Raw genomic sequence first — 12,026 nt, forward strand, 5'->3', positions numbered from 1 at the left:
ACATGTCTTCGTCCTCTCTCATCTACAATATCCTGGTAATGACTTGAACCTGGTATTCAATACCTACTGCACAATCCACTTTGTACAGTCTCGGTCCTGTCTTTGTTTATTGTACAGTTAGTATTGTATAGTTATCATTATAGTACTGTATAGTACGGTATAGTTAGTAATTAGTACCTTTTTATCCCTTAATTCTACCGAAATTTAGCATGTTAATTATTTGTAATTCCTAGATATATCTTTTATACACTTATAAATATAGACAGCATTTCGGTACGCTGTATACTGTGTATACTGCTGTCTTGACAATAAAGCTCTTGAATCTTGAATCTTAACTATTGCTGCTTTTGATAGAAACACTAGTCAGTCAAATGAACTGCTCTTATTTTATAAAGGTCTAAAAACCAGTTGGCAAGCAGCTGGCAACCACTGGTCACTAAAAAGTGTATTCCCTGATACTGGCAGCTGCTGTGAAACTGGTTGAGGGTTTGTTTGGTTGGGGGGGGGGGGGGGGGGGGGGGGGGGGGTTGACCCAATGATAAGATAAGATAAGATAAGATAACCTTTATTAGTCCCACACGTGGGAAATTTGTTTTGTCACAGCAGGAAGTGGACAGTGCAAAAGTTATGAGGCAAAAATTAGGATACAATAAGAATAAATACAGTACACAACTGTACAGAATAGAATAAAATAAAATACTATATACAGTAGAATAAAATAAAATAAATATACAATAAGATAAAAATAGAATACAAATGCTATATACAACTGAGTAAAAATACAACGATGACAGAAAAGATTATTGCACTTAGTGTTATTGCACATGTGTGGATGTGTGTGTTTGATCAGTTAAAGTCTTTATTGTGGAGTCTGACAGCAGTGGGGAGGAAAGACCTGCGAAATCTCTCCGTCCCGATAACTAGTCCTCCTGACACAGGCCAGTCAGAACACCAAAGTTGGCATAAAGGGAGCGGAGCTAAAGCAGCTTATTTCACACAGACGTCAAACTAAAAGACTGCAGCAAGGCTCAGAGTAAACTGAATCATACAAAGCTACTGTAGTGGAGTCCAACAACAGAAATAAAGAGCTGGAAATGAGTAGGCTAAGTCACGTATATTATGTTTACCAGCATTAACAGACACTTCTCTCTCAGCTTGAATAAGCGCACTCATACATAAATAATGCACTCGCTCCTCTCACACCTTGACTTAACAAGTTTACATTAAAAATATCTCCTCCTTCTCGCCCTCCCTGTCACGCTCTCGCCGACATCCTGCATCATCGTGAACGTAATAATCCGGTATTCATCCCGCCCCGCCCCCCCGCTGGGAACCAGAGGAGTGTGAGCTCCACAGAACTGGAGCATGTGGGCGGCTGTGAAATCAGGATTCCCTCAGCACGGAGCAGCTTTTCAGACACTTTCTGCTGACACAATGAAAAACTCATAATTGAGTTCTGTTCTGTGGTCGCACTGACATGAGCCTCGCTTTCTACTTCTTTACAAGATTAAAAAAGGAGAAAAAAACACAGAAAAAGGAAAAGACGGCGCACAATCGAGATGATTTCAAATGGTACAAAGTGGCATTTCAGCGCATTCATGAGTCAGATTTGTGACTTTTTCAACATGACATGTATTGCAGTATCAGTCTGACATTAACATTAATACTGATGCCACACCACCTCCTCCCCCATCTCTTTGCAAACCTCCTTTTTCATCTTTTCCTGCTTTACTCTCAGTGTCAACCCCCTTTTTGCCCCGCTGTGGCAATACTTGCATCACCCACTTATAAGAACTGAAAAGCATCTTGAGTCTTTAAAAGGAGCTGCTCGTTATAAATCCCTCGTACTCTTACCTCAACTTATGAAATTATTATAATACAAATGGTTCAGCGTTTAAACCCATTATCATTTAAATTACATTTCCTTTTTTGCGGTTTGTTTAATTTGCTGCTGAATGGGCTCCGTTTGCCCACGAGGATTGTTTAAGTTTTCTCTTATTATTTGAAGATTTCATTGTCTTTGCTCAGACACAGAACACCGTGTACTCCTTCTAACAGCAGGCATGGTTTTTCAGACTGAATCTGTCCTTGAAAGGCCTCCGAGAGAAGAAGACCGTCCGCTAAACCTTTGCTGCTGCATTTCACACTTCCTGAAAATAAAAGTCAATGAGTCACATCGTGATTGGTCTCACAGAAAGTAAGCCAGGTTTCAGAATCGCCTTCACCTGTGGGAGGATGAAGCCACATCTAATGATTGATCCCAAGTGAATGTTGCAAGATTCAGTTGCCTAGGAAACCCCATAATGTATTTACCGCCCCCTCGCGTGTCAGTCGGTAGCAGTCACTCCAGTCACCTATCTCAAAGGTCAGAAAGGTTTAACTTGGGATCGCTGACATTCATGATTGCGGGTCATTACATTACTGATAATCTCATGGAGAAAACTGGACTTAGCTCCACAGTTCAGCCGAGCTGCCAATACAAAAGATAGCCACCGTACCATCACTCATTAGTTAGAGAAGTCTAGTGTTGAACTGACTTTACCATTTTTGCTGTCACCATCTTGCTTTTTTGAAACCAAACATCAGGAGCACGCGACTGTGAAACTAGGTGGGCAGTGATGGTCATGTGTGAGCCTGACCTAAAGCATCCCGTTGATCCTTTTTGACTGATAGCTGTTATAATTAGGAGGTTATGTTGTGCTGAACACAGCCTGAAACTGGCAGCCGAGACCATAAACTTATCAGGTTTAGTGATGTCACAGAAAGCAGCAGGAAAGGGTTGTTTGTGAGATCCAAGCACCTTGGATCAACAGTTTTTGTGATTTGGTGCAATTTAAATAAAATGTAACTGAGTTGAATTGAAGAGATCCAGCGATATATATATTTTCTTATACTGCATGTGTCTCCCAGAGAACTTTTGGGGGAAGTTTTCTGTGAGATCATCTAATTTATTAAGGGTTGGAAACTCAGAGGGGAGAAAGACGTGTAGCAGACTGAGAAACACGAAGCTATTAGACTTTGGCTAATAGGTAGAGCAGTTTTCACTAAAGTGGATGCTGTCCATGAGTTTCAATATTCGGTTCTGCTCCGTTCTGATCTGCAGGACACTGAACACCTGCTGCTGCTTTTCATCAAATCTAGTTACTTTTGACTCAACAAGACGTCGTAAAATGTGACTTGAATTTAGCTTTAATGTTGAACGAGAGGTTTTTGTTAATTTGAAATAGCGGTTCATATTTATAAGACTAAAGCAGCGTCTTCTTTTAGAGAAATGATCCCTGTGTTAAGGGTTCATTAAAAAGTCATACCTTTCAGCTAGGTCCCTGATAAAGATAATGTGCAGGTTTTGATTCTTAGTCCACTAAAATGATGAAATTTAAACATTTACTTATTATTCCATGAATTTCAGAAAGAAAAACTGCTGAAGATTTTATCTGACTTGTTTCACTTGTCACAGCAGCATGCACCACTGTAAGCGTCTCTTGTCAAGGATGAATGAACATGTTTGGCCTTCTAAACAGTTATAATGCAAAAAGACAAACATTTACCACATGATCACTGCTAAACACAAAGGGAGGACTGCAGCAGGACTAAAATATCTGCAGGGCTTTGTAGCACTGCTGCTGACACTTTCAGCTGCTCCCTCATTTCCCAACAAGTCGCCACAGTGGATTTGCATGTTTGATTTGGCACAGGTTTGACCCTGGATGCCTTTCCTAAAGGAATACTATCTTGTGACGCCTCCTGAGGCTCGGTTTGTGCCTCCTCCCAGTCTTAAAATGGGGATCTTTTGCATGTAAGGCAAATGTGTTAACCCCTGCACCATAACACCACAAAAGAGCTCATTATGTTAGATTTCTTCTAGCTGTATCCAAACATATTGACATGTCATAGTTACTTTCTGCTGGGTTACAACACATCACAAAAATGCTCCATAGATCTACTAATTAAATTATAAAAGTCACGAGAACTTGTAAGAAAGGAGGGCGATAAAAAACAGCTTAATTTATAAATTCACCATCCAAAACACGCGAGCTGCAATGCGGCATTATTGGAGGTACCGGTGGATACTCCACGGTCAAATCAAAGAACAAAGACTGAGACAGTCCCACACTTTGAAGTCAGACTCGAACGAGGTGATCCGACTCTGCAGACAACCTTGATCATCATTATTTGCCCTCTGACTCATCAGCCTTAATGAGCTGGCCTGTCCACAATGTCTCCACTGAGGGTGCCTGCTGTTCATTAGGGCTCCCCGGTAATTGAAAGGCACGACTCTAAATGAAGATATGATGGAAGCTGTGAAAGATAAAGACAGAATACGTGCAAGCCAAGAGCAGTGATAATGAGGCCGGGGTGTGAAAGCGTCTTTGTGCTCGGCTCTCCTTGGCTTTGATTGGGAGCCACAGAAAATAACCTTGATGATGAACGACACAAAGCAATGCCATCATACTCTTGTTTACTATAGCAACACTTACATCGAGAGACAAAAGCGCTGTCGATGAAATCTGACAAGTTTTTCATTGTATCAAAACAGCCAATTGTGACTTTCATTAGCTGAGTGTCTTTTCAACTGGTTTACCATGAAAATACTTTGGTTAGAGACCAAGTGTGTTTTTATGGTGATGTTTTAATTGTCGGTCTTGTGAAAAGGTCAAATACACCTGAAGGATAAAAGTTCAAAAAGCTCAAAAAGACAAGATTTTTAAATGAGGCTGTGGATTTCCTAAAACAGTCGGTCTTAGCACATAATGTATATGTCTGCGTCTATTTCCACCAGTGGATTCACACACATTCGGTGCTCTAATGAGTAGAAGACTGTCACTGCAAACATGTGCCTCACTGCTATGTTAGAGGATATCACCTCTATGAATCCCAACATATTCATATACCAACCTTATTTAAGAATACATCTTTTCACAGTTTTGTTCCAATATTCTGTCTTGAAGTTCAATTCAGCAACTCTGTGTAATTAATAGACTGTACTTAAAAAATGGATGTGGCCACTGTGACATTATATACTAGTTTTAGATTCTGCAGTTTTAAGCGTGAGCGTTTTCCAAGCTACCGCGTTGCTGTTTTGGAGCCAGAGGTGACCATATTTGATCGATCAGGCGCCAACTTATCAGCATAAACCAGCAGGCTTGGTTAGCCAGCTGCATCCACATCTGGTGTTGGTGCTAAGTAACAGTGTGAGTCACAAACTTCTTGGATGGGGCGTACCACTCACCAGGCTTTATCCAATTGTTCCTTTATGCCAATAAAGTTGCTCTAAATGGTATTGAACAAGGTCAGGATGCAAATAATCCACAGTAAGAGTTATTAAAACAACTGACTCAAAACCCCTCTTTGTACCAGGCTCTAAGCAGGCTTTCTATTGCGCTAAATTTTAACATGGGAGTCAATGTGGACTAACTAACTTCCTGAGCCAACCTAAAGTTTTTAGTAATTCCATGTTAGCTTAATGTTTCATTTTCTTGGTTAATATTATAGATTTAATCACAGAATGTGGCAACTTTGGTTCAATGAGCCAAAACTGAACACAGTTTTTGTTTGTTTTCTTTCAGTTGTAATTTTATTTTTTGCCCCTATGCCAAACCTTTTTGAAGTAAACCTCATTCGAAGCATTCAGAGTAGGTGTTCACATCCATCTGTGTGACGCTGCTACTGTCTAATAAGTGACCATTTGTGCGAGATTTATGAGGGGAAATTCGTGGCTTTATTAAGAGTTAGTAAATCATTGACTGAATGACTTGTACTGACGCGTCCTCATGATTACACAGCAGAGCTTTGCTCACACTGTATAACAAACACAGAGCTATAATTTGTCTTTAGAAGCATTAAGGCGCCGGCCACTGACAAAAGTTATGTGAACCCCTCTGTGGGAGAAATACTGCAGTTTGTAAAGTTAACTCTCCGGAAACAGTTTCATGAGGATTCACCTGATAGTTGCTGAGTGTCTTTATGTGTGATGCAGAGAGTTTACTGCTAGTTTAGCCTTTCACTGACTAAACAAAAGTCAAACACTGACTCAGACGTGTAACTGAAACGTGACTTACACAAAGGTGACAAAACTACTGAGCTGTAACAGAAGTCTGCACAGCTCCCACAGTGGTGCTGCCATAGTAACAGAAATCCAGAGCTGGTGAGCTGCTTTGTGTTTGCTGTTTCACACCCAGTGAGACTTTACAAGGTCATGTGGGATTTTTCTTTGAAATTCTTAAGAAATTTGAGCTGTGATTTACTCCCACTGTGATCACAGGTCAGAGGATTTGATGGCAAACACACTGATGTGGACATTCACCTCTAAATCAGGCACAACTGTGGGTTTGGATCTTCAGAATTTTTTTTTCAAGGTGTGTTGCCATACTTTTTATTATTTCATATATAGATACTTCTACCTGCGTCAGTGTATGTGTGAGTACTCCCTGTGAGCCAAAAGCTCAGACTTCAAACTGCTCTAAAACCTCTGATGCAGTATTTTTCTACTCATGGCTCTGTATGATGTCACTGAGGGACTAAAATGCCTAATATGGCCATCTCAGGTATACAACTGCCTCTTGACAGCTTAAAGGGAGGGTAAAGGAGCTTAAAACAGCTTCTTACAGACAGACGTGCTGCATTGAGGTCCAGTATGAGATAAATCAGGACTATTTTGAACTGCGTCTCATGCAAAGCTCCTCTAACCAGGTTCACCGATAATAAAAATAGCTGCAAAATAGCTAAATAAGTTCCCTTTAAGTGTTTTATTTCAGACAAAGTGGCTATTAACACTGCAATTAAAAACATCTTATGCATGGGCATGAACTATGCTTGATTGCCTAAAAGTTTCTCGGTGAAGAATTTGATCAAAAAGCATATCCAACAATTTCATTCTTTTGTTTATGAAGCTACTTTCATGCAGGGAGCTGTTTTCTGGGAGTTCTGATAGAGCCGCTCACCTGCACAGCACCAAACAGGAGACAGATAATTAGAGAGTAGCTCATAATGCAGAGGAGAAATTAGCAATAAGCTACAGGATGCATTTCCCTCAACAGTCAACTGAGGTAAAAAAACAAAAACAAACGAAAGACCTGAAAGTAAAAATGAATGAAGATGGCTTTAATAATCCCAGCAGGGGACATGATTAATAGTTCTGACGCTACGTGATGAAAGCATGACACCAAATCAATTAAAAAGACACAAAAGATATATAAATTAGCACCTTAATGTAATTTCAAGAACACGTTGATCAAATATTTACTGAGTTCAGCTCAAGAAGTCAGTTTAATTCCCCTCTTATTAAATTGACTCTTTAAAAACTTCAGATTTTCCGTGAAGTTTGAGTGAGTTATTTTTTTTGCATGTTTTCCTCAAATTGAAATCACGGCTGATTCTTTCAGTAGAAAAAATTCAACATTTTACTGAAAAACATTCTGAGCAGACCTGTAGCAAAACTGAATTTCTTTCAATAACGTGGCAGGAATCAGAACTTCTTCAGTAAAGCTCTTTGAAGAAATGAAAATTGCTCAAATTTCCAACAGGTTGCTGTGGTCTCTAAAAAATATTTTGTCCTTTTTATCACAGCTACTCAACATTGTTAGAAAATCACAAATTACAAGCCGTGCTTTGTGCTTTTTCTTTGACAGACTTTCATTACCAGCATTTGTTGACTGGAACTGGAAACAAAACAGAAAAAATAGAAACATCCTCAGAGTGATGCTGAAAAAAGTAATCAATGGATTTGTTTCTTGTAAATTAGCTTTAAAAGCTCACTAAAGAACGTTCAGTTGATCCAAAACACCACAGCGAGAGTGCTAATAGAGACTCGAAAGGAGGATTGTCTTCTTTTCCTTCTCTTCATTTTGGACCCTTCAAATCTTGAAGCACTTCACTGTCAAACTACAACCTCACATGTGATTCCTTGAGTTTCTTAATTGGAGGCAGACGCTTGGATTCAGGAGACAGACGCTGTCTCTAGTTTTAAGAATAGGCTTAAAAACTTTCCTGTTTATAAAGCTTATATTTAGAGCTGGATCAAATGAGAATGAACGACCAACCTGGTTTGATCCGAGCTTTCTTCCTGTTAAAAGGCAGTTCTAGCTTCCTACTGTCGCCACTCGCAGTCTGAACATTCAGGTTGTCTCTTTACTGTATGATCAAATTTTTATCAACTGCAAAGAAACAAGAAATAAGGAGGAAGTTGGATCTGAAACTAGCCTGCATTAGCCCAGGAGTGTCAAACTACATTGTTGGCCCACTTTGATCTCAAGTGGGTCAGATTGGTGAAATTCCCCCTTCTGAAAAAGAAAGGCAATTTCAAAAATGCTGCAGTGGCAAAGAGAAAAAGTCTGTCAGCACAAATTACAGAAAAGTACTGAGACTGTCCTGTAATTATAAAACAACAAGTTTGTTATAAGTTGCAGAAAATATCCATTTGCTTTTATTGTTGTAAAAAGCTGATAGTGAAAAAACAGGAAACTTTATGTTATTTAATTGTTTATCTATTACTTAATTGCTTTGGTGTAGTAAGAGTGGCTGTGGGAGAAGTCTCTATCAGCAGGAAGAATTTATTTCCTCCTTTACTTCTTCCAAAGCCGTCCAGTGGGCCAAATTAGACTCTTCTGGGTCCAATTCTGGCCCCTTGGCCTTATGTTTGACACCCCTGCAGTAGACTATTCTTAGAATAAAATTAGCACTGGCTTCACACAATGGACCAATCTGAGTACGTCCTGTGCCTTTATCCTCAAGCTGAAATGAATCTTTTTGTGCAAACTTGCACTAACCTCTTCTCACAGATAAAGCCAGCCTCCCACTAACATCCCGACTCTTTGCCTTTCCATTCTTTCACTTTTATTTCTCTGCATTTTGCTGAACCTGCGCATTAAAACTTTGATTTCAGCCACATTAACCACTTTCAGCGCATTTACTTTACAACTAAAAGCGAAATCGCGCAGCACTTTACTGCCTCGGTAGGCACACTTTTCCGAGACCCAGTATCAGGTCACGTCCTTAAAACTGTCTTGCATTTACACTTCATCACTTTCTATCTTTTTGAAACAACCAATTACAGGAGAAAGATCTAAATATGATCAAGTCAGTCGCACAGCAAAGGCAATCTCTCTCTGGGAGTTAGACTCCGCTGTGCTCATTTACTTTGCAGCTCTTATCGACTTTGCTTTTCCCTCTCTAAGAAGTAGAATTTACATTTAAATGTCATCGCTTATCCTGCCCAAATTACTGCAGTGAATAGAAGCCACGAGTAAACAGCAACACTATGTCTGGATAGCCTTTTTTTCTTTTTTTTTTGCAGGGGAAAATAAATGTATGTTTGCCCAAACTTTTGATTTAAAAACTGTGTGTGTGCTGCAGTACTTTTCCGTGCGTTTTAGTTGTGAGCCACCTTGATGTGGAAAAAAACCCAGTGAAAAACACTTCATGACCTACGCTCACTACACCAACTCACGCTGCTTTATTTTCAGCTTTAAACACCAAAACACGGCTCAGCGTCCTCTGCCTGTTATTCAGTCAATGAATAAAAGGGACACACGTGGGCATGAGGCACAAAGAGAAGTAAACCGGTTCATCAGGGTACAGTCACCTTACAGTAAATGCAGCGGTTTGGGGAGGGTGGATACCTGTAAAGCTGGCTGTTATTTTTAGAGGAACTGAAGACTTGAACCACAGTTTGCGTGATCAGAAGAAAAGTGGAATTAAAAGCTGTTATAATTATAATGTGGGGGCTCTGCTGCACAGGTAGGGTGAGGTTTTAGGTGATTATGAGGGGGCTCAGAGGAAAGCTCAACACAGACACAAGTCAGCTGATATGGTCTGGATATCTGAGCAGGATTCATGCTGGAAGGCTCTAAGGTGAGGAGTCCCAGCAGCAGTTATTCCTCTCAGCTGGGTCTGTATTTCACTAGAAGAGGAGGCTGAAAGGAGGGCGATCTGGGCATCTCTGCTCAGATAATTTTGCTTGGGTTTATGTCAGCTGAAGCCAGTTCTCTAAGACAGGCCTAACAGACCCTGGTGGTGGGTCAAATCATAAACCCTAAACCAGATGGAAGAGAGGGTTAGGGTCAGTCACTACTGGGTGCTGTGGTGTTGTCTTGAAATCGGAGGAAATCTCCACCATCTGTAAACCTCTCTGTGACTCACAGGCGCCATGTTTGGAACTCAAACCTCCCCCATTTTGTTGGTAATATTTGCCCTGAGGGACGATGTTATGGCATCATTGAGAGAGATCTGGCTGTTTGTTAAAAAGCAGGATTACTCTAATGAGGGTGCATGTTTTTACCCAAAACTAATCAGGTTTTAGGTCAACTCTTAGTGGCTAAAACTAACCAGTGAGTAAAAGTGAAAGAGAAAATAATTCAGCAAGTGGGAAAGAAAAGCCAAACAAACTGTAAAACGGTCTCACAGGAGCAGGAATCAGCATCTCCTGGCTGACGAACCTGCGCTGCCACGCTTCCAGCCTCCTGCTGCAGGCTTTGCAGGTCTTTGATAGAGGACCATAGAGGACTGCAGCGGCTGCTGCGTCAGAGCATCGCTGCCAAAGGACGACGCAGGAGACGGTAAACTGAACAGCAACATATAGTGTCCCAGGATGATAACATGGTGCAGCTTCAGCTTGAAAAAAAGGGAACGGTGGCTTCACGTTCTGCAGTCGCACCATTAAAATGGCCAACTATGGATTAAAGCTCAATAATACATAAGGGAACAGAATGACACTCCTCTCATTCTGCTACACAATAGATAGTTAATATATATATGTAGACATTTTACAGGTTGGATTATTTTTGAGTAAGTTCATTTTGAAGCCACAATAATCGTCCCTTCACTTTTTCCTCTTGTACAAACCAAAATGGATAAATGTCACCAGTGACTTCTTAGAGGAAGAGGAATTGATCTTTTTTTTTTTTTTTTTTTTTTAAATTTAATATTAATTTCTGAGTGAATCTTTTGGAAAAGTGTTTAATGAAAAATATATCATATTAAGGCTCATGCCACTGCAGGCTGCTACTGTGCAAGCATTTTGAAAATTAGCTTTATGCATTTTAAAGTTTTATCACTTAAACACTTTAATGAAAAAGTGCTGAGTCAGCAGTTTCATAAACCACTGGCTATAAAATGTGTGGAAGAAGCAGCTGCCAGCCTTCTTCCAGCTGCAGCAGGGGTGTCAAACATAAAGCCTGTGGGCCAGAATCGGCCAGGCCAAGACTCCAACTGGACATCTTTAGAAAATGTAAAATGAGTTTGACATCCATAATCAAAGGTATAAATATAGCAGGACACTTTATTAATCCTTCTCATGAAACTGGATCAAGTAGCTGAAGCGGGAGTATTCAATGTTTCCATTTTTATATCATAATATCATAACAATATATAATAACGATCATTTAAACCCAATTCTGCAAAAGTCATTGGTTAAAGCAAGTTAACCGCCTCTCATTATGTAGCTGAATGAAACTATTTTTAATGGAAAAAAGACAAAAACAAGAATATCACCTTAAGAACTCATTTTTAGTCCAAACTCCTTTTAAAAACAATCAGTTTCTTGGTGTCAAAGTAATAAAAGCATAAAGTTTAAAGATTATATCCTTATGACAGGATATGATTGAGGACAGTCACAAACTTCAGTTTTCCAACTCTTTCCAGTCCTTCGATAGCTCCAACACCACCGTGCTGATGCTACTTAATCATCCCACATTTCTCCAGTTTACGAACATACGTAGTGTTTTCAGCTACACAAAAATCAGTGGGAAGAAATTCCCAGTAGACTGCATCTGTGGGCTGCCAGTAACAAGCCCCTCAGAGATGCTTTCTGTAAGGCCAAACGAGAAGTTTGCATCGCCCTGGATCACTAAAAACATCAGCAGAATTCATCCCCAGTCTTTGATTATCACATAAAATTAGCTGTTGGTTAGGATTTGTTTACTGCCAGCAGTAAAACACTAAACCACAGCAGTAGAAACACTACAAAGTGGTCATAACTTTAGCTTCACCACTACCACGCGGTGCATTTAGGGATGATGAATGCCCCCAGC

Source organism: Perissodus microlepis, chromosome 18 (genome assembly GCF_051167445.1).
Source record: "Perissodus microlepis isolate ML-2025 ecotype Zambia chromosome 18, ASM5116744v1, whole genome shotgun sequence".
NCBI classification, from domain to species: Eukaryota; Metazoa; Chordata; class Actinopteri; order Cichliformes; family Cichlidae; genus Perissodus; species Perissodus microlepis.